Source organism: Oryx dammah, unplaced genomic scaffold (genome assembly GCF_014754425.2).
Source record: "Oryx dammah isolate SB20612 unplaced genomic scaffold, SCBI_Odam_1.1 HiC_scaffold_18, whole genome shotgun sequence".
In the NCBI taxonomy this organism is placed as follows: Eukaryota; Metazoa; Chordata; class Mammalia; order Artiodactyla; family Bovidae; genus Oryx; species Oryx dammah.
Window position 1 is genome coordinate 6213010 of NW_024070202.1, and position 24214 is coordinate 6237223.

The 24214-nt window shown below is 45.3% G+C and overlaps 1 protein-coding gene across 5 annotated transcripts in view; it reads right to left on the reverse strand.

The window, feature by feature from the left end:
* Positions 1-9814, reverse strand: part of IKZF1 (IKAROS family zinc finger 1) — a 96672-nt gene extending 86858 nt beyond the window's left edge. Inside the window, exon 1 of one of the 5 annotated variants that reach the window (XM_040260233.1) lies at positions 9548-9814. The gene's annotated coding sequence lies outside the window, so the exon portion shown is untranslated. Of the gene's footprint in view, positions 1-5563; positions 5713-9547 lie in introns of those variants that run through there. The other 4 variants (XM_040260235.1, XM_040260231.1, XM_040260234.1 and 1 more) reach the window with 4 other exon arrangements.
* Between the last annotated feature and the right edge of the window lie 14400 nt (positions 9815-24214).

Sequence of the window (24214 nt, forward strand, 5' to 3'; positions counted from 1 at the left end):
CTGCCGAATGAGCTGTGATGAACCACAGACGGTCCCTCAAAGTCAGCCCATTTGCTGGTAGCACACAGTTCTTCTCCAAACTTTTCAAAAGACCATTCTTTGGGGTTTAAATAGCATACACAATTTTTTTCTTTTTTTGCGTTCTGTCCAGTAATATTTCATAGCATTTCTTGAGTACCTTATATAATGCCAGAAAAAGAAGGTAAAGGAAAGGATGCTGTTGTTAGCCAGCCTTCTTGAAGGAACTACCATGTGCCTGGCATTTAGCTGCTAATCCCCGCAGGCATGGACTCGTCCCCTGTTCCATCTGAGCGCCCGGCAGAATGTCCAGGGCAGATCGAGGTTTCAATCCCCATCTGCACGTGTGCATCTTTAATCCTTACACCTAAACTGTGTTCTTCTGATACATGATCCACATTATTTTTTCTATTTTATAGATGAGAAAACCAAGGCTGAGAAAGAAGTGTCCTGCCCAAGGTAACACATCTCAACAGACAACAGAGCTGAGATGTGAGACCAGGACCACTCAGGCAGTGGTCCCCAAGTTTAAAAGTACAAACGGACCAGAAATGGGTGTTACCCGTATCGTCACAGAAAAGCTCTTTGTAATACTTTGCAATTAACGCGAACTCCATGACAAAACTTCTACAATACAGTTAAATTCTGGTCAAATGGATGCTATTGATTATTTTCCTCCCTGATGAATGAGGTTGCACTAGAGATACCTTTGGGGTTATTTCCTTACATTTTAAACCATACTTATTTTGAAGGGGGAAACAGGCCAAACCTAAAATCTGTTTAAAATGCGTTAGGGCACAGACCTCTTTAATAACACTCATTCTTCCTGTTGAGAGAAAGTCTTTTCATCTTCAGGCTGGTAGATTTTATTTCTGAAAATCTACCCTATTGCTGTGAATTACACCATATCTTAAAAAAGGAAATGTTCCACGAGAAAGCAAAGGCAATATGCAGGGTCTTTGTGTCTGATTCCGGAGACCTTAGAGGTTTTCCTAACAACTTGACAAAACAGATTGGGAGAAGCTAACAACTTCAGAGTCCTCTTATTTCATTTCTGAGTCTTTTCATTTTTTTCAAAATTAGCTGCCAATCTACACGTTTTCATGATTATTCCACAGAGATTAGGGCTGGCACAAATAACAATGAAAAACAAGATTTAAACAGGATGGCAGGGAATACAATTTGGCTTTCACACCCTCCCCCCATTTTAACTGAGCCATTCACACACACACACACACACACACACACACACACTTTTTTTTTTTTTTTAACTGAGCCACAGAGAAGTCTTCCTCCAGCGGTTTGTTCTACTGTGAACCTGCTTTTTGAGGGCAAATTAGCTCCCATGTGCAATTCTGTCCTCACATTTTTTTTTCCCCAAGGGGCAGGAACTGATATGCAAAAGAGGAAGGGTCAGGGGGAACTCAGGGAGCCTTTTCAAAATACAGCTGAAAATCCTGCTGTCTGAAAACATGCTCAGCGAGGAAGGATTGAATACAGAATGAACAGAACCACGAGGCTGTTTGTAAAAGCCATCACGGGGCCACCTGCCTGGAAGTGAGGCCAAGAAAAAAGATGTGAGATGTTAGAAATCGGAATAATAGAGCAAATGGAGCTAGGGACAGTCTGTGCTTTCACAGCAGCTCCAGGGCTGGGCTTCAAGCGGCCTAGGAGAGGTCCCCGCACTGCATGCCTATCGTGTGTCTGGGTCCGCTCGTGTGCCCCGCTGTACACTGGCTCTCAAACCGCTAACAGGAACTGCTGTTTATTCAGCAGCCCCAGAGAGGCAGACACTCCGCATTTACATATGCTTTTAGAGGACTTTTCCTGATGCTGGCCCTCATCAGAGGCCATTTCCTAAGTAGCTTCCTCAAATATAAATGGCCTTTTACACTTCATCACTTAAGTAAAAAGTCTAAGTTTAGAATCATTTTCTTTTACCCTCTTCCCGATTTTAGAAGCCTTCATGCTTGGCCAGCAGCTGTGCAACAAAAGTGACACCTCTGTCTTTAAAAAAAAAAAAGCAGGAACTAGGCCCAAATAATGATTTACAGGGATATTCTCAGAAGTGCTGCCCTCTTATCATTACGAAGTGAAGAGACAGAGGAGCCCAGGGAGAACTTTTGTGTTCCTATTATTTTCAAAGATTTTTTTCTCATTTTTTTAAATAAAACAGATAAACACAAAGTTACTGGTAACTAAGTTACTGTGACATAAGTTACAGATAAACCCAAATCCGAACTCAGTTTTCACTCAGCAAGGTAAGAAGCTGGCATGGAGAATACATACAGTATCTCCTCTTGCCTTCTTAGTGGTGAAGCTATCTTAACATACCAGTGTCACTTTGTGTGGACATGAAAAATTCAAACTTAATACTGTACATGGTAAAAAAAATCCACTTATATACCTATAAAGAAAAGAAAGAAAGAAAGTGAAGTCGCTCAGTCATGTCTGACTCTTTGCGACCCCATAGACTATAGCCTACCAGGCTCCTCCGTCCATGGGATTTTCCAGGCAAGAGTACTGGAGTGGGTTGCTGTTTCCTTCTCCAGGGATCTTCCCGTCCCAACCCAGGGATCTTCCCAACCCAGGGATCAAACCCGGGTCTCCTGCATTGCAGGCAGACACTTTACTGTCTCAGCCACCAGGGAAGTCCTATAGCACTCCCTAAAATATACCTGTCATACTGAGGTTTCTACAAATGCCTCTGGACTTCTTTGTAAAGTTATATGTTATTTAGACCCAGGGAAACACAATTACTATAATCCCCAGGAGGGTCTGGTGTTTACAGCCCAGACATATCTATTTATCAACAACTGAAAAGCTACTTTTGATTTTTCTATTGAGGACACCATCCTAGTACTGCACAATCTTTTCTTCCTTTTTTTTTTTTTTTTTGGTTTTATTTAGAAAAGTCTCTCCTACCGAGCTGGTGGGGAGACTAGAGCTACAAATCTAGGAGCAAACAGAGAGAGAAAATGTGTTCTAAAGCAGCCTCACAGGGTGGCTCCAGGGAGGAACGGGTGTGAACATCGATGGTTGACTCTCTGTGTTATGGCCACGTGGTTTCTAAGCTACTGGAAATTCGCCCTGAAGAACTTGCATTCTGAGTTCTGTTCTGTTCACAACATCCCCAAATTATCAGTTGTAATGATTAAGGTTATCAGCAGCAGTGAGTTAAAATGAAGCAACTTCTTACAAAGATTCTTTAAAAAATCATCTCTATTCACGTTTCAAAACCATGTTCAGAGCACACAGAATGAAAAATCAAAAATCTGGCTCCTTAAATCGTAGCAACTTCAGCACTCTTTGGGAATTTACTTTGGTTTCCCCAACCTAAAATGGGTTGGTTGAAGTGAGTTCAGCTATGTCTGAGAAGGGTTGCTGCTGCTAAGTCACTACAGTCGTGTCCGACTCTGTGGGACCCCATAGACGGCAGCCCACCAGGCTCCCCCTTCCCTGGGATTCTCTAGGCAAGAACACTGGAGTGGGTTGCCATTTCCTTCTCCAATGCATGAAAGTGAAAAGTGAAAGTGAAGTCGCTCAGTCGTGTCCAACCCTCAGCGACCCCATGGGCTGCAGCCTACCAGGCTCCTCCATCCATGGGATTTTCCAGGCAAGAGTACTAGAGTGGGGTGCCACTGCCTTCTCCGCTGAGAAGGGTTAAAGGAATACAAATGTATCAATGGTTTGGCAACAGTGATTGCTATGGACACTAAATATGACAATCACTGAAAAGAATACCACTTGCTCTTCTGAATAGGCTCTTTAGTTGGACTAAATTAGCAAAAAAAAGTTCTAGATTTCCATAGTATTTGACGATGGACAGACAGCTTAGATGTCCTATAATCCAACATAGGCTCCTAAGGACAAAATGCCCCACACGTAACAAAGTCCACATGTACACATGCTCCCAGTGGGCATCAGGCCCAACCAGGACTGCCCGTCATTCACAACCTTTAGCCCACAAAGTCCTCATGCAAACCCAGGGAGTGTGGGGGTGTCGTGAGCAGAACCCCACAAAGGCTTACAACTTCCTCGTTTTTGGCCTACAAAAATCGGCACATCTTTATTTAAAATCAGGCAGAAAACATTCACATCCATCAGGGAACCAAGTACAGGAAAACTCTTAAACACTACAGTCAGATTTTTCTGCAGCCCTTAAATGAGCTTATTTTCAATGTTTTTCTTTTCCCCCAGTAAATTACCTGACTTTTACAAAAACCTGTCTGCTCTATATTAAACTGAAAAGTCTTGAAATTCAGGTTAAACATACACAAACTCCAGACAGAAGTGAGAAAACACAGGTAGAAACACATTAGAAATTCCCGAATCATTTTTAAATGGTAATTAATTGCCTTATCTCTTAACAACCTGCAATAATTAGCTAGCAGTATGAGTTTTAATTTAATGAAGTAGGATACACAATTTATCAATGTTTTCACTGTGGATCTCTCTGAATATCACTTTAATTTTCTGCTGGACACAAAACTCAGCACAAAGAGGAAGAAAAGGTCACTTTTTCAGGCTCAAAGTGGGGCTCGCACCGGGGGGTCGCTGGCTCTTTCTAGTTTCCATTAAAAGCACTGGAGTTCATCAGAGTGCTTCCAAAGTCAGTTTATAAAAGATCAATCCCTCATTTTCATTTCTCCTAAAGATTCTACATTAAACATTTTCTCCATTTGGACTAAAGAGGTATCTTTCATGCTTTTCATTTGCTCCAAGTGCGCCACTGAAAATCTGATGTAACAATGAAAATTTACCAAAAACCAATGAATCTATATTCACCATAGGACTCCTAGCTTTAAAAGAGGGCTCTAAACCAAACCATCCTCTTCAGTTTTAACCAGCTTCGAACTAGCCAATAAAGCTTTGGAGTGTCACTTTAGCATGTGAGCTCAATAATGGTGGCTAGAAGTCTATTTCAGTATGTGTAAGGTCGTTTACAAATTCTTGATGTAGTTCATAGTTATTTCTGCAAATACCACATACGCGAGAGACAGAGGCAGAAAGGAAGGAGGGAGAGGGGGAAAGGAAGAGACTAAGGAACAACACTGGGACCCCCGCACACTGCACCCACCCTCAACACCCCCCAGAAGGCCCGCGCCAACTGCATGTCCAACGGAGCTAACTTTTGGCTCGAACATGGCAGGAAGAGTCAGATTTCCTTCAGCAGTGACTTGATCGCTGAAGAAAAACGAACCATTGCACACTTGAATGAGAAAAGATGAAGAAGGCGCTTTCCCACTAATTAGGACCCATTTTCAGCAATTTGTTAAGCCGTAGCCCTGCTCCGTGAGCCATCAGGAGGTGGAGCAGGGGACCCCGAAAGCAGAGAGAGCACATGGAAGGTAATGAGACTCTCCATCACCCAAGACAGTCAGCGGGAAGCTGGCAGGGGCTGGGGGCACAGGCTACCCCAGGGAGGGAGGAGAGTGCACTCTGGAAGTACCCATCTGTGCAAAGCAGCAAAGAAACCAGTGACCTCACCCAGAAGCCTGTGCCCCCCAGAGACCCGAGGGGCGGGCCTCACCCCCAGTCCTACCTTGGAGGCCTGGGGCCTTCGGAGCCCCCTGGACTCAGCCGCCTGAAAGGGACCCTGCCGCCTCCTTGGCTACCACCCTCCTTGTCTTCCACTGGGGCGGAGAGGAAGGTGGACCCATTCGCCAAATATGCAAAAAAGGAGGGAAGATGGCTTTCTGTCAGGAAAACACAGGCAGGAAGGGAGCCCGTGCTTCCTGTCCCGACCAAAGTGGGTTCAGAGATTATTAGGACGTCTGACTTGGCGGGCTTGAGGTAGGTGGGAGAGGGACCTCTTTGAGTCACCAGGCATGATGGGCTCCCCAAAGGCAGAGACAATCAACCCAGGAAAAGAGACACGGACAGGCTGTGACAGGAAGGCAAGGGGCCCCCAGGCCTGGGACTTGGAGTTTTCACCATTTTTCATGGTTCATCCCCAGGCAGGTCATGGGAGGCACCCAAAGCGTTCACCCACCTGTTCATCACAGCAAAACAGGAGAAGGAAAAAAGGCTGGATGGAAGGGATGAGGCCATTTGCTACAGAGAAGGCTGGGCTGCCTCCCCACCAGGCCCTTCTCAGCAGTGAGCCCCTGATACACCCAGGACAAACCAAAGCAGGGTGAGCCCTGGGCCCTGCCCACCTCTCCATTCCAGGGCGCTCTGCAAAGCTCCTTTTGTTTGCTCTGTTTCACTTGTAATGCAACATTTCACGTTTAATGTTTCATAATGTCTTACAAATATTTGTTAGAATATCATCAAATGTTTCAAAATAGTGTCAAACACAAGCTATTAAAACAACAACACTGAAAATGGAAGGAGCTGCAGAAAGATAAACTATGGTGTGAAGTCATTTATTAAACAGCAAGAACAACATGCCTAAGTCTCTGTGGTGGGGGGAGGGGGGTGGAAAACAACACTATGGGCATCTGGTCGACCCCACAGTAAAATCAGTTTGGTTGCTGTTGCTTGCATCTGGTTTGGGGGGGTCTCACGTCCCTGATGAACTCCATTCCTGTCTCCTTCCTTATCTGGATTTTAAGTGTGTGTGTGTGTGTGTGTGTGTAAGGCCTATGTTCTGAAACACAATCTGCCCAAGGTCTGGATCACACATGTGTACATGTGCCATTTCTAAGCAAAACCAAAATGACTGGTCTCAAGGTGTCAACCGGATCAATGGTTCTCCCCTTGTCAGCCACAAAGAATGGGTCACTTATCGCTTTTACATCTTGTGTTTTCTCCCATGAGATGAACTATGCTACGCACACGCGCCTGAGGGTTCTTCAGACACAAACAGACCGACACCAGGCAGGGACCAACGGTAACTGTCAGGGCAGGAGGCGCAGCATCTCAGAGCCACAGGCGAGACTGACATAGTACAGAAGCGCCCGAATACGCATGTAGAAATAGCAGCAATTAACACAACATTGTAAATCAACTATATTTCAATAAAATTTTAAAAATAATACTTTTTAAAAAAAGAAATAGCAAAGGCTGCCATTTAACCCAAACAGCTGCTCCCTGTAACATCCACTGACATAAGTGCCCATTCAAACAAGACAACAAAACCAAGAGTTATCTTGTAGTGAAATTGTTTCATAATTACAAAGATCAGAGGAGGGAAAAGGAATAAAAAACCACCTCTGAATGCTCCTGCCCTTGACCAGTTCTGGGTTAACTGCAAGCATGTTAGGCAGACACACAGAGAACCAGCATCATTTATGCTTACATTCACCATTCCAAGTAGGAAAATCTCTTTTGTTTTTATTAAAAGGTAAAAATCAAACCAACCAACCAACCAAGCCAAAAAGGAGGGTCTTTATTACTCAGGTCAGGTGTGTTTGATTGTTAAAACCCTTCCCCGCCTGCCCCCTGTGTCTCCCCATGCTGTGAGTACACTCTCTGTGTTTCTGTGTGCATACTATCACATAATGTCTTTATTTCCTGTATCTATTAATACACACGTAACCGTGAAGGATACACACAACACGTGTACGGGCGCTGTGGCAGCGTTTCTTAGCAGTGCCATGTAGTAGACGGTGTATATATGCATCAGGTTCTCTTAACCGTCCAGAGTTTGACATTTATGTTGACAGTAGGCTTCTACAGTGCCCCAACATGACACCCACAAATCCAAGCCAAGGGGAAAACTCCCCAAACCATAGAACCACGATCCTCAGACTCTAAGGCTCCAGTGAGAGGAAGATGCAGTGGTCCTGGCAGTACTGACTGCAGGCCTCTTGGCCAGGAAATTGGCTGTGATCTTAACTTTCAACAAGGGAAATGGCTGCAAGGAAACCACTAGTTACCTTCTCTCCGGAGACTTTAGACAAACTTCTCAAAAGACCCAAATGTAACACACACACACTTAGATTCACGGACCCTCTATTCCTGTGAGACAGTGATGATGTGCTTTTATTGTCCTGATGCTCCTGAATTTTGGAGGATATGTCATTTCCCAAGATGCAGCACGTTAATTAAAATACTGATGAATTATAGAAGCCTCGTGGAGTTTCTGAAACTCCTGCCTTCAACTCTCACCGTGAAATGGGGATGGGAGATAGGGCAGGGAAGGGAAGAAAACCAGACTGTTTAACTCAGTTACATCTTTTGGTCTTCAGCTCTGGGGACTTTGAGGCTGGGAAATACATTTTTTCCCAGGTAAAAAAGATATAAACATGTATGATCATGGGAAGTTTTGAAACTGAATACACTACATCAAACCCAAACGGTACAGAATTTTTTACCCCCACCTCATTAGGTGTATCTGTGCACACAAATTATTTTTTAACACATTCTGTATAATCATGATGTAGGCAAGAGGTCTTCTGGTCAGAGATATTTGTGACTACTTAAATTTTAAGCCACGGATATAATAATCTAATTTCTTACTGAAACAATTCCGAATTGTTCCTTTTAAAATCCCACATAAAAGATGAGTCCCAATAATCTCATCAAATAAACATCTTCCAACAAAGCAATGAACTCAAGAGGCTTGGATCTTTCCTGTATGCTTCACTCTCCTCTCACCTCAGAACCAAAGCGAACCAAGTCTTAAAATCACTTAAATTTCCATGAAAGTTTAAACATTATGCATATTAAATATTTTAAGCTTCCTTTTTTAAAAAATAAACTTTTAACAGAAGTTGATCTGATGGTAAGGAGATATTTCTTCAACACCAGTGTGTCTTTCCAAGTTTAAACAAGGTACCTCTAAACTGAACTACCCCTTGGGGTGTAGGGTGGGGAATTTGAGTGTGGAAATTGAGGGAAGCACAGAGGTTTGACATTCACTCCGGGGGGGCTGCAGCCAGGGAGAAAAGAAACCGCATTTGAAAGCTGCAGTTGGAAGCGCCAGATCAGACACGCGAATCGAATCCTAACCCTTTTCACTTCTCCAGATGTCACACCCCGTGCCTCCAAATCAGAAGAAAATTTTAAAAAAATCACACCTTCTGGAGATTCCTTAGGAATCACCAAGCATCCTAATTTTTCAATCGTATTTCAAAGACAGTCCCAAGTAACCTGACACCTTTTGGCCGAGGGGTTTCCTGATCCGAGAGCCAAAACTGCACTCAGCAAAATATTACCAACTTTTCAAACCGGAATAATTCTTATCCTGAAGAAAGCAAGTTCAGATTCAACCTAATTATTTTACAGTATAAGCAAAAAGCTCTCGCGTCAAAAATAAGAAAAGAAAGCTCGTTATGAATGACTTTATAAAGGCTGACTTCCGTGATCTCACTATAAAAGCGTGGATCGACTTAAACAAGATCACGTCCTCCTCCGGGGGACAGCGGGGCGGCTCACAGCGTCCCACGGACGGCCTGCCCTGCACCTGCGGCCACAGCACGACGTGGCCACGGCTTTGACGAAAGTCAGCGCTCCCACCGTCCGCAGAAAGGAGAGGTGGACCCGAGCGAAACCGGGACTCACAAATGTGACCGCCTCCGTCTTTTCCTTCTTTTCAAATCCAAGTTTTTCTACGGACATTCAGCCTGAAAACACTCACGTGGATGTGTGCGTCGCACTTTGCAGGTCCAAGACTGATCCTCAAGCGCGAAGAGCAACCTCGGATCCGGGCTCGCCCGGTGGGCCCCCTTGTCGCGGCCAATCGTCCCGCCTCGGCTCGGCTGCGCTCCGCAGGGACCCAGGACCTTCGCCGCAGCGGTTGCCCGGGCGCGGGCCGCGCAGGCACTTGTTAGAGCGCCTGGCTTGCTCGGCTGCCCAGCTCTTCCCAGCTTTCTTTCACAATGACTTCCTGAAGTTGCTCACTCGCATTGTTCCCCATTTCTCCTCCGCGATCCCCACCCCCAGCCGGCCGCCACCCGGCTTTCGCGCTCGCGGCCGGTCTGCCCGTCCCGCGTGCACAGCGCCGCCCACGGGCTGCGCACCTGTGCCCCGCGCCGCGCCCCCGCGAGCCAGCGCTCAGTCACCTGCGGCCGCTTGCTCCGAGCGCCCGGGCCCGAGCGCGCGCCCGTTACCCGCGCTCCGCAAACTTTGTGGCTGCGCGCCACACCGGTCCCGGCGCGCCCTGCCCCGCCGCTGCCTCGCCCCTGCCTCGCCCCGCGTGCACGCTCCGGCACCAAACAGGACAGAAGCGGGGAGCGGGGCCCGGGGCGTGGCGCGAGCAGGCCTAGGAGAGGGACTGGACGGGGAGCGGGAGTGGACGCGGAGCCCGGCACGGTGCGGGACTCCGAGCGGGACTTGGAGGGGGATTCCGGTCGGGGCGCGCCACCCCAGCCGCCCGTCGCCCGCTCACGCGTCGCCGTCCCGAGCGCAACTCCGGGGCAGCGTGAGCAAACTTTGGCGCCGCGCGGGGCTGGACCCTGGCCGGCCCCGACTCAGGAGACCAGGGAAGCGGCAGGCACGGGCCGTACCTGCTCGCGCCGCCGCCCGCTGCATCCCGCTCGCCGGCACTGGGCCCGCTGGGCGCGCCACCGACACCCCGCGCGCTGCGCGCCCCGGCCCTCCCCGCGCCGCCGTGCTTCCTCATCCCACCGCTGCCAGGCATAGCCAGAGGGTCCGCCACCGCGCCGCAGGACCGCGCTTAACCCCTGGGGCTCCGGCGCGGATGGCGTGTGGGGAACTGCCGAATCTGGGGCGTCCTCCCGGGCACCGGCAGCCTCGCGCCCCGAGCCGCTCGTCGGGGCACCAGCGTGCTCGCCCTGCCCCGGGACTCGGACCCAGTGATGCACTTTTCCACTGCCCTCCCGGCTTCACTTCCCTCCAACTGGGCCCACTTGGCTCCCTGGTTCTGGCTGCGACCCCAGTTTATGAGTGCCCACCCGAGGGGGTGGGAAAAGTTGATCCTTCGCAAGTGAGGGGAAGGTGCGATTCATTTTCCCAGGCAACCAATGGAATACCTCTCGTCTCTCTTCCCTCCCACCCGCTGGAGGCAGAAGTTAGGATCGCGCCTTCAGTCTTGGCCTGTGTGCACACGCGAGTGTGAAAGGGCGGCGGCGGCGGAGGGGACACGAAAGGGAGACCTGTAATCCCCTTCCTGGTATCTCTGAGCCTCAGCCGCTCCCTCCGAGAGCCCCGCAGTACGCGTGTGAGGCGCTGTGTATCAGTTCAAACAAGAATGGCAGCTCTGAGGCTCACCTCTTCGCCCTCCGCGAAGAATCCATCATTCTGATTAGTCAGCCCCCACCCCCGCGACAGGAGCCTGGCGAGAGCGTTTGAGTAGAAGAGGAAGAGTCATGAATCCAACAGGTTCATCCTGAGTGCCACCTCTCCCCACCAGGTGCCACCTTAGGAACTGAGGTGCAAGAGCCAGGGTCTCGGCCCTTCAAGACTTGCAGGGACACAAAGGATAAATGCTGGAGCATGCCTAGCCGGAGAGACACACCGGGTCTTTCCGTGGGAAGAGTGAGAAAGGGCGCTGTGGCCTCAAGAAAGGGGCCGGGCAGGCCTTCCAAGCGGGGCACAGGGAATGTGCAGCTGAGTGTGGCCAGGGAAGGCTGGGGGGCATATAAGGAGGCTGCTGGTGGCAGCGCTGGGGGCCCCGTGGACCTCCCTGGCCTCTGCCATTCCTGGATGAAGTCTTGGAGCTACAAACAAGTTCTACCGAACTCTTCCTCAACCACTTCAGCAAGAGCACTGCTCAGCTCCTCCTGAAATTCCCCTGTGCTGAACAGAGCCAGTTAACTCCCTGCTTAACGCCCAGGGCGGGTGGGCTTTAAAGGTTCATTGACTTAATCCCTAGTCCTTCCCTTACCTGTATGACTTCTGCCAAGTTATTGAAACTCTGTGATCGTAGTCTTTTTTATGTGCAAGAGAAATCTACTTTATCCTAAAGAGTCCTTGTCAAGATTAAATGAGACAATAAATGCTGCGGGGCCCCAAAGGAGACAGCTGATGCAGTGAAGGGGTCCTGACACCCCTCCAGGTCTTGAATGAGTGTGGCACCCTTAGTCCTGGCCCCCAGGCTCATCTCTTTAAAAGTGTGCCATGGTCCCCAGGACTGCATGTCAAGGACGGACAGGCTCACCCTCATCTGACCAATGCCAAGCACATCCTAAAGCAATGGAGCATGAGGCTAGGAGCCCAGATGGTTTGACCATGTGATCTTGGCCCAGGTCCTTAACCTTTCTGAGCCTCAGTTTCCCCATCTATACATTGATGGTAATCATATACGCTACTTCCTGGAATTGTTGGTGGATAAACCTCACTCTATATGGAGGCTCTTGTCATATGCCTAGGTAGAGGAGGACTCTGTGAGCAGTGAATAATATTTATTATTAACCCTACTATTATTGACCTGTCTTGTGTACCACTCAAAAGAGGTGGACCAGAAGGAACCCGGTATATAATTTGGGTCTGTGGATAGACTCCATGGGGCCAGGGAGAACCCTTCTGGCAGAAGTTAAAACTGATATAGATAATGATAAAAGCATATTAGAGGGTCTCTATTGGGGTAGGGGATTTAAAAAAAAAGGTTATTATAGTATTATATGAAACCATGTGTATGAAACTTTTGAAAATTGCAAAGCACCATAGAATTTAAAGAATCATTCAATAGAAAGTAAAATTTAAAAATGATAATTTTTGAAATAAAAGCACACTGGAGGAGAAAATATACCAGTGGAAATTGAAACAGGTGTGATCCTTTAAAAATTTATAGGTCTCAATTCATTTTGTTTCTTTAGGAATGCATGTAGCTGTTTCCATAACATTAGAGTATTAAAAAATAGCTTCCTTCATTCAGACAATAATTGTCAAATTACCATTTTTTTCTTATGAGATAATCTTATCAAAAGAATAAAAAGTACCTATAGAATTAATCAAACTCTACTTATTCAGAATTTATTATAATAATGGAGTCAAGCACTTCTGTTCTGGCAGAGCCTCGATGGCATTTTAAAGGAGAGTGAGTTTTATGGAGGAAAAGGATAGGGGAGGTGATAAGATATCATTAATAGTTTTGTTTCACACTAGCTATGTGAGTCTTGACAAATTCTTAACCTCTCTGAGTTTCAGTTTGTCATCTGTGGAGCATACCTACTTTTCCAATGATGGTGCCAGAATATAGTGAAATTAAATTAAATGATGTATGTAAGTAGTTATTATAATGATGGCATTGTTTCTTTAAGAAAAATCTGTTAAATAGCAATGAAATGAGCATCCTTTTTCCTCCAGCAGTTGAGTAGCAGTAAGTATATTGTTAAATAACAAGAAAAGATTTTTTGTTAAAAATAAAACCTGAAATTCTATTTATCTTTCTGTAACACAAAACTCATATAGAACTCACGGTTTTGCCTGAAAAGGATCATGGACTTAAGGAAAAAGACCAAGGACTTGGATAAAACTTCTGCAATAAGGGCCGTGCTGCTTTGGTTTCTTTTCCTAAGTTTTTTTTTTTTTTTTTTTATCACCTCCAGCTTCTGCTTCTTCCATTTTTGAAAGCCAAAAGTTTCCAGCCTGGGCCAAGTTTCTCAATCCTTTTTCTTAGGGCTCACTCCTTGAGTCTGGCTCTTTCTAATCACCAACTGCTGGTTCCCACTTTATTTCTGGAAGTGAAGAACCAGAATGCAGAAATGGGGCAGGGCGGGGAGCTCGTGCAGAACCAAGACTGTCCAGCGGGGAGGGGCCCAGAAGGAGGCCCCTCAGGGTGCACTGTGTCCTCTCCGGAGGCTCCACGCATGCTCAGCTGCTGCATCGTGTCCAACTCTGTGCAGCCGTATTGCCTGTAGCCCACCAGGCCCCTCTGTCCATGGGATTCTCCAGGCAAGAATACTGGAGTGGGTTGCCAGGCCCTCCTTCAGGAGATCTTCCTGACACAGGGATTGAACCCGCATCTCTTATGTCTCCTGCGTTGGCAGGTGGGGTCTTTACCACTAGCGCCACCTGGAAAGGGAGACTGCATGACTCCTGGCTTTGAAACCTGAGAAGTTCAGTAGTTCTGCTGACCATTCACAACTCTGACTCTGAGTTTTGAATCAGGGACGTGAGCTAAGTGACAACCAAATTCTCCTCGCTTTATGATATTTCTTTCACTTTATTCCCTTTGGTATTGTAAGAAGAAAATGCTTAGGTTATCAAAAACAGTGACTTTTTATCAATATTGTTTGGTTAGAAGCAACTGAAAAACAAATTGAGTCTGATGTAATGATTTGGAGATGATAGATTCACTCAAAAATTTTCTGGTGAAAAGGTTTTAAAAAAATGTTTTGTGTGAATGTTCTGTGTAAGTAAAAGTAGATATTGATGTGACCAGAACAGACCAGAATAAAGAAAACCAGAGGGCTGAATGTTGTGCATCGCCCCCACCCCACCTGACTGTGGGTTGTCTAGTAGTAGGATTGAAGCTCTACTTCTGGAGGTGTGACACCTTCTGTTGGGACGCATTTATTCATTTATTCAAAGAGCATGTATCTATCAAGTGTCTACCATTGTGGGTGACAAAATTTGAGAGACAGGGAGTCCCAATAAAACATCAGATGTGATCTTATCCCTAAAGGGCCTCCTGCTGCTAATCCAGACAAGCAGAAACAATTGGATTTCAATGTGAAACATGTGGTGGTAAATTCAAACACAAAGCCTGTGGACACACAGAGGGTGAAGCTGCTCAGTGGTACTTGAACTGGTGGAGGAAATGCTGAGCTTCTCTCCCTGTGGGGCTTCAGAAGAGCTTTCTCAAAAAAGACAATTAGCCAAAAACTGATATGTGGTTGTTCAATCGCTAAGTCATGTCTGACTCTTCGTGACCCCATGAACAGCTCCCCTGTCCTTCACTATCTCCTGGAGTTTGCTCAAACTCATGTCCAACAAGTCAGTGATGCCATCCAACCATCTCATCCTCTGCCATCCTCTTCTCCTTTTACTCTCAATCTTTCCCAGCATCAGGGTCTTTTCCAGGGAGTCGGCTCCTTGTACTCAGTGGCCAAAGACAAATAGTCATATACAAATAACAGCCCTGTGGAGCCTAACTCTGCAGAGGACAAGGCTAGAACATTGTTTCCCATATAACAATGCAGTGCAGACACCCAAGTTCAGACAGAGTGGGTTGAAGATTCATGATCAAATTCTGGAGCCAAACTACTTGAGTTTGGGAGTTTGGCAAACTCCTAGGCTTCCCCATGCCTCAGTTTCCTCTTCTGTAAAGTGGGAATGCACCAATACCACCAACAGTCATAGCTTAATGAGTAACATCTGTGGTCTCAATGATTTAGAGCTTTTTAGGTGTCCTTGGGTGGATACTTAACCCTGAATCAGTGTTTGGTACTTCTGAAGTATTCAGTTTCTAAGTTCTTGGGCTGGAATACAAATCTTGGTCACCTCCCTCAACTATGCACCTGTCGCCCCGTTCCCCCAATTTATGTCCTGTTTTCTAGCAAAGAACTAAGATCCCTCCCAGGATTCATTAAGGTCCTTTAAGACATCCTCCTCCCATTGGTGGGAAGTGTTTCTTTCCAGCTAACTTTCAGTGTTTTATTTCCTCTAAGACTCTGATGCTGGGAAACATTGAGTGCAGGAGGAGAAGGGGGCAACAGAGGATGAGATGGCTGGATGGCATGACTGACTCAATGGACATGAGTTTGAGCAAACTCCACGAGATAGTGAAGGACAATGAAGCCTGGCATGCTGGAGTTCACGGGGTTGCAAAGAGTCTGACGTGACTTAGCAACTGAACAACAACAGCAAGACCAAATAACCAATCTTGGCAGCACAAGTCTTTTTTTTTTTTTTTTAATTTGTATTTTACTCTGGAGTATAGATGATGTACAATATTGTGCTAGTTCCAGGTATACAGCAAAGTGATTCAGTTATGCATACACACACACACACACACACAAATATATATATGTATGTATCTATTCTTTTTTTCATACAGTGATCACTGAATGTTGAGTAGAGTTCCCTGTGCTATATCTGTTATCTATTTTGTATTTAGTGGTTTGTATATGTTAATCCCAGCCTCCTAACTTATCCCTCCTCTGAAACCTTTCCCATTTGGTAACCATGGTTTCCTATGTGAATCTGTTTCTGTTTTGTAAACAAGTTCATTTGTACTATCATTTTAGATTCTACATTTAATGACATCATGTGATATTTGTCTTTGTCTGACTCACTTCACTTAGCAGGATCATCTCTAGGTCTACCCATGGTGCTTTGCAGCACCAGTCTTGGTAAAAGGATCAGATCAACATATCCAGAAAAGATGAAATTCTGTGAATGGGCTTTCCAATCTGTAAAGTGCATAGTCATTGAATGTGTTGTTGTTCAGTCACCCAGTTGTGTCGGACTCTTTGCGACCCCATGGACTGCAGCACTCCAGGCTTCTCTGTCCCTTACCATCTCCTGGAGCTTGCCCAAGTTCATGTTCATTGCATCAGTAATGCCATCCAGCCACCTCATGCTCTGACACCCTCTTTTCCTTCTGCCCTCTATCTTTCCCAGCATCAGGGACTTTTCCAATGAGTCGGCTGTTCACATCAGATGACCAAAATACTAGAGCTTCAGCTTTAGCATCAGTCCTTCCAGAGAGTATTCAGGATTGATTTTCTTTAAGATTGACTGATCTGATCTCTTTGCTGTCCAAGGGACTCTCAGGAATTTGGTTATTTCTGTATTGTATAGCAACTTTCCCTTTTCAGTGTTAAAAAGTCATAAATCTTTCCTATCCAGTCTGTAGAGGAAGTGGGTTGGTTTTGGAGAGGCGATTAAGTTTTGGGACGCTACAGCAGAAACCATCCTGAAAGTCTTGGTATCTCTCCCAGGCCCATGTAAGGCCACAGTGGGATCTTGGCTGAATTACGTCACCACTCTAAGCATCATATTCTCATTTGTATCCACAACAGAGAGCCAATCCTCCATCATGGAGTTGACCTAAAGATTAAGAGCCTGGATCTAAGTCTTTAATCCTAAGTATCTGTGATAGTCCCCCCTGTTCCCTTTCCTCTGACTGGAGGGGTCCATGAGGTTTCTTTGAAGGTGATAACCAGCAGAAAACAGGTGAGAAAGAAGGCCCAGTGCCCAGAGAGGTTGGCAGATTCGTAGCTGGGACTCACCTTGACCAAGTTGCAAATTGATTGTTTCTTTATCTGAGAAGATCTGGGAAGAAGTAATTCAAAGTGATTGGTGCAAAGTGAGGCTGATTTCAGGAATAGTAAGTGAGTGCTGATCTAGGGTTTTAAAGTTTACCAAAAAAGCCCATAAATGTTTCTTTTGACCCTGATGACATCGGGAGGTAGAAGTTCATGAGGCCATGTCTGCCAGGTTTTTTTCACTATGTCAACGGCTTCTCAGTCTCCTTACTGAAATGCCAGAGTTCCTCAGACAAGGCCCTGGACATAGTTTTCAATGTAATGTGTATCTTGACATCTGAGGCTCACATCTTCCTCTGAAATCAGAATTTGTGCATTTTACTTGGATGCACAAATTGGCTTGGTCTAATTGGCTTCTCACGTTTACCATGTTCTCAAACCAAATCCCTGATCTTTCCCCTCAAACCTGCTTCATCTTATGTAATAGCAACTGAAAATTGCTGGGGCCAAAAAGTCTTGAAGGCATCTTACATGTGTCCTTCTCTTCCATCCCATCTACCAGGCTCTCCTGCCAGCTCTGCCTCTGACAGGCATCCAGAATCCAACCCCCTCTCATCTCCATGGCAACCACACTGGTCCAAACTACTGTCACCTTCCATCTGCAAGCTGTGGTCCCTCCCAGTCACTCTGTTTCTGTCCTTGCCCCTAACAGCACTTGAGGAGAGCCTGAGAAACTCCGAGGTCAGACTGAGCACTTCTTGGCTGGTCAGTGTGCCGACTCTGAGGAAGGAAGTCCTGAGGATGTGTGATTTCTCTGGGTACCTGCCTGCCTGCCCTCCTACCTTCAGATCTTTGCTCTGATGTCATCTTGGCTCAGAGACTGTCACTTCTACCCTCTATAAGGTATAGCAACACTCCCCCCACCCCGCCCAAACATCTCCTGCTCTGCTTTACATTTTTTTCCTACAGTCCTTATCATCTGTAACATGTTGTAAAGTTAACACTTACCTTGTTTTCTTGTTCAGTCACTAAGTCGTGTCCGACTCTTTGCGACCCCATGGACGGCAGCACACCAGGCTTCCCTGTCCTTCAGCACCTCTTGTTCACTCTCTAGGAAGACAGAGATTTCCCCCTTTGTTCCTTCAGTGCCTGAACAGTGATCAGAACAGCTAACCACTGTTTCCATTTATGAGTACAACTTTTGGAGGCTTTATCTGACTTCTCTAACTCAGGAAAAACAATTTTATTTAAATCAAACAACAAAGAGTTGTCAACTTTGTTTTCCAGTCTGCATAGAAACTACTTTTCTTTGGCCTTAGACCTCAGAGAACCTGCCTTTTCTTTGTTCATCAGTCCATCTGGGGCACCGAGCTTATGCACATCGTAGGGTTTCATCTTCACTTGTTCTAGTGCTTCCTAAGCGGTGATAACTGCAGCACAGAAAGTTCTGCCTTTCTTTCCTTCTTGGGCCTATAGAGAATTTGACGTTTTATTTCACACTATCCTTATGCATATATTATTCTGTTTATTTAAGCTATTTTCCAAAAAGGAGACAAAGAATAATTTAAAAATGCAACTCCAGATTCATAATGAACTTTTCCTAATCCTATTCGAGTTGTGTTGTGTGGGGTGATGATCTTTTATTTGCATAGGATCAGAATACAGGGACAGGAGTCAGTATTTATCTAAGTCGGTGATTTAAGAATTATTTAAAGATTTAATATATTCCATAGCTACTCACAGACCGATGGATATGTATTCTTTTAGTATTTATTTGCAATATTCTTATTACTTGCAGTTATGGTTTCCTAATGAAGAAAAAGAACTCATTTTCTATGATATGCATCTCAGAAACTGGTAACTTTATTTCCACTTCAGAGCTCAAATACACAATTTCCTTTAGCTTAAACAGTCTTTTGCAATTAAACTGAAGGGTTGGTTTCTCATTACAATATCCTTTTATTTTCTATGATTATATCTCATAAACATTCTCTGCCAAGCAGCATGTTTCCAGTACGTTGTAGTAAGTGTCCCTGCATGCTATGAGAAGGGATAATGTTGTATTGATTGATTGACAGATAATGTAGCAAAATCCACTGCTAATACTTGTTGGTACAAGTTGAGATGGGGGATTTTGTATGTTTGTAAGCTGCTTGATGGGAGTTGGAGACATAGACCGCAGTCATTGAAAGATGACAAGCTGGGTGACTAAGCTGAGGATACAGCTGAGAGATCTGGCCCCATTGGCTCCGGTGTGGAGAGCAGATGCGCATTTATCGTCATGCAATCACTATTATAGATCAATAGGAACTGGGTGTTGGTTTAATTCCTTTATTATCAGATGATTTGTGAAGCAAGAGTGAGGTCAACCTTGCTCCTTACTCCTCTGGTCTGTGCGCAGTCCTTTGTTCACTTCCAAGGGCAGCCTCTGGCCCTTTGGATTCCAGTGTTGCACTCAATGATTGATGTCCTTTGAGCTGGAGAGCCTGATGGAGCTGCGTTCTTAGAGCAGGTCCAAGTCTGGTGGTCGATAATCATACACTTAAATCTGCCCCTCCGCTACAGCAGCACTTCAGTCATCGCCACCAGGATATGCTATGCTCGGCTCTCCAGCGCATATTTCTTGCAGGCTCCTGGAGCACCCGTTGGCTTCGGTGCCAGCTATGGGCGCCTATGGCAGCAGTGAGGCAATGGGCAATGCTCAGTGATTGATGTCTGCATGGTTTATCAGCTACTCAGCAAAAAGCTCCCATCCATCTTCCTTCTCCTCCCCAGGAAGCTGGACCACGTTATCATTCTTATCTTGTGTCTGGGGAAACTGAGGTGAAGCAGCCTCCCAAAATGAGGAGATTGCAAAAAGAGACAAAATTCCTTCTAGATCATCTGAAAGTGACATTTGACATCTGATCTTCTAACAGGTGGTATTGAGCCTTTGAAGGCTTGGAAGAAATGGTACCTTGTGGAGATATGTACACCAATGGAAAACACTGCTGCCCACTATGATGATACCATTTTACTCTCTGAATATATTTTTTCATCTAAGGCTTGGAAAGCTAGTTGACATAGAAAGGCTGATGGGATTTATTTCTTGCTCTGCTTCCTCTTGATCAAGTTGACAACTTTTTTTTTTTAATTTAATTTTTTGACCACAGTATTTGGGTTCTTAGCTCCCTGATCAGGGATCAAACCCCGTGCTTCCTACAGGGGAAGCTCAGAGTCTTAACTACTGGACCACCAGGGAAGTCTGTCCCCTTGATCAAGTTAGACAGAGACACACCCATGGTCACCGCTTATGGAGTTACCAAAGCTCAGCCCCCACAGCCTTGGAGTGATAACCAACAATATATTCGGGAGAGTGTACTACATGCCTAGCTTCCTCCAGGATAGGCTTGCACCAGAATTACTTCCTAGATATAATAAATTTGCCTCCCACAGTGGAACTGACAGCAAAGGCAAAAACTGTCAACCCACCTCCCCCACCGTGACGGAAAACTTCACAAGGTTTTCCCAGCAGTGCATTAGGCAGCTCGGTAAGAACTCACGGTTGTGCGTGCTTTGAGACTTCACGTCTTCCATTAACCAGTTCTAAGACAGAAGACCAGTGTCTTTATTCCCCATGTTGTTGAAGTACTTTACATAGGCTTTAACCCAGTTGCTAAATTGCTTGAATTTGTTAAATGTACAAAAGGGCCTCCTCCCCGCTGATGGAGGAAAAGTAGATGTTTGATTAAGTAGATAGCTAGATGTGCTTTTTTTTCTCCCCATCTGGATGTGCTAAGGGGGTATGTTTGAAACTTAGCACTCAGTTCATGCCTTTCATAAGGGGAGGAAAGAGGGTATTTAACAAGGTTCATAATGACAGAAAAAGGAATTGACACCACAAAAGAAAAAGAATCATTCTAGCATTTCATGACAGTTCACAGACAGATGTCGTTGGCTAAGTGAGAATCTCGTAGACGTGGGGGTAATATACACCTTATATGCATATGGATTAGTGAAAGCGGACTGTCAAGTTGGTGAGTGTGAGACTGTCAAATATGAGACGTAGCTGCAGAAAACCTGGAGAACCACTTAATATTTATTTCTTCTCTTAAAGACCCAATACTGTTGCCTTTTCACAGACAAAAGACTGAGGACTTTAAGAGCTAAGGCAGGTCAAGGGTAGGATGAAATTAAAGTGTTGGATTGGGGCCTCCCGAGCACACCAGAGTTAGTCATTGATTCCCCCTGAAGTGTATTTTTCTTCTTATCCTACGCACACCATTTTCTTTTGTTTCAGTACACCTTATCTCATCCAACAGACCCGTATCTGATGCCATCTTCCTGATGTCCATGATGAGAGACTTCTACAATTGCAGTTGATGGGACCCCAGATGGAACAAGTTATCTTTGAAGTCCCTTGGAATTAGCTTGGCCATGGTGGTCAACCCTGTCAAGGTGATTTTAGGCTCAGGACAAGAAGAGATACTTGAGAAGCATCGCTGGTCTTCTGAGCTTTGGTGTAGGTTGGGTAGGTGGAGAGTGTCACCAGCCAAGGACAGGGAGGTTTGGTTGGGTAGGAGGAGAGTGTTGCTTATAAGAGTCAGGAGACTTGGCTCTGGCCATGATTCTCTCTCCAGCCTCAAGTAAGCCATTCAGGTCAGCTTCCTAAGTTCTGGTTCCTTCATTCATGAGATTGGAGTGGTTGACAAGATGGTATCCTCAGTCTCCCTTAATGATCCTCCATGACTGTTTAGGTTTGGGAGAGTTTTCCCGTGGACTTGCATGGACCTGAGAAGAGCCTAGGAGAATGACTCTGCGGGTTCTGGGCCCCCGATCTCTAAGTCTGTCCCCCACCCCTGTCTTGCAGTGCCTTCTCAGAAGGTCCTGGACATTGAGGGTGAGCACTGCTGAAAGCAGTCAGAATTTATCACAGCCGGAAACATCCACAAACACAACCACTCTCTCCATCACCTGCCAACCTACACAGCCTGAGCTCCTTCAGCCAAGCCTGGATGGCGTGACTTCAGGACCGTGTGAGCAGGAGTGGAGAAGCGGACAGCTCTCCTACCTGAAGCATTATTAGGACAGATGTGTGCTGGAGAGAAAGATCCCCCGGCCTTTGATCTGTGCAGTGCCTTCTCAGAGAGGCTGGGTGTTTCTTGCTTGTAGCAGGATTTTCCTGGGAAAGTCCTTCTGAGTAAAAGGAGAGTGGTGCCTGGTAAAGACAGAACTCTCAGGAAAAGGCTTCCTCCCGCATAAGCAAGGGGGGAGGCTTAAGGAAGATGAGTTAACGTCAGACTAAAGTCAGTGCATTGATCTGGGGAAATTCTACACTCTACTGAGAGTTAGGCAGTTAGCGAGTAGGAAATGCTTTGGGGAAAACCCATAACTTCCCCCAAATGCCTGTGTAAATGCCTACAACGTGGAAAATTAGCAGGGAGACCCTGAGATCTCAGCTCATGCTCTCACTACAACTAGAAATATTGAGCAGAAACTGAAGAGAGACCATGAAGATCAGAACTACAGCTCCCTGTAGGTTCAAAGGCCGACAGTCATTTGATGCTCAGGAAAGAGGCTGTGATGAATGTGCAGAGAACATCTGAGTGGAGCAAAGATTCTCTGTAGGAAAGGAGAGTCTGATAAGAATGATAGAAATGTGCAAGAAAGTATGCAAAGTAAATAGATGAGACGGTCTCCAGCGAAATAGGCAAAACAGACTAAGGAAAATGACCTGGGGGTGGTATTTTGAATTGGAGATGTATCATCCAAAATGATTTCACATTGGGAAAATGGCTTATAGGTATGTGCCAAAATGTCCTTATCAGGAGAAGGCAGTGGTACCCCACTCCAGTACTCTTGCCTGGAAAATCCCATGGACGGAGGAGCCTGGTAGGCTGCAGTCCATGGGGTCTCGAAGAGTCGGATATGACTGAGCGAATTCACTTTCACTTTTCACTTTCATGCATTGGAGAAGGAAATGGCAATCCACTCCAGTGTTCTTGCCTGGAGAATCCCAGGGACGGGGGAGCCTGGTAGGCTGCCGTCTGTGGGGTTGCACAGAGCCAGACACAACTGACGTGACTTAGCACTGGTGCATTTATGGGTAAGATGAGCCATGCTTTAAAATACTCCAGTAAAACAACAATTATAAATAAATAAAAGCAGTTGAGGAATAGAACCAGGTTGGTAATATCTTTGATAATTCTTATGAGGGCAATGTATATATAGGGATTCATTGTATGATTATTTTCATATATATTTGAAATTTTTGTGATAATATTTCTTAAGAAAGGAAGAAAAATGATGAGGCCACTATTTAAATACAAATGATATTTTCAGATCATATTTGCAATGAGTATGGAAAAAGGTCTCTGTATCAGTCAGTTCAGTCGCTCAGTCATGTCTGACTCTTTGTGACTCCATGGACTGCAGGATGCCTGGCTTCCCTTTCCATCACCAACTACTGGAGCTTGCTCAAACACATGTCCTTTGAGTCAGTGATGCCGTCCAACCATCTCATCCTGTGTTGTCCCCTTCTCTTCCTGCCTTCAATGTTTCCCAGCATCAGGGTCTTTTCCAATGAGTCAACTCTTCGAATGAGGTGGCCAAAGTACTGTTACAAATTAATTAAAAAAGAGAAAGAAGCTCACTCACTAAGAATGGGCAAATCATAAGATTAAGCATTCCAAAGGTATTTCATGTATATATCTACATGGCTTTTTACTAAAATGTTAACATTACATGTGGGTGAGAAGTTTTTGAGTGACTTATACTTTCTTCTAGATAATTTTCTACATTCTTTAACTGTATTACAGTGTATTTATTAGTAATACATAATATTACCAGTTAATCTAAATACCTGTAAAAAGTTTTAGTTAAGAGGCCTCATTTGACTCACTTCATAGAATTAAAATGGAGTTGGAAATGGCACCCCACTCCAGTATTCTTGCCTGGAAAATCCCATGGACAGAGGAGCCTGATGGGGTTGCAAAGAGTCAGACACGACTGAGCAGCTGAGCGTGAGCATAGAATTAAAAAGTGTTAACAAGAACCTAAGTTGTGTCAAGATTATATGGGAAATGATCATGATAATGGATTCATTTGTAAGGAAAAAATATATAATAAGCAAAGATAGTTTTGAAACTCAATTTAAATCTAAGATACCCATGAATCCAAGAGTGTTAGATGCAGGTATTTTGATAGCTTAA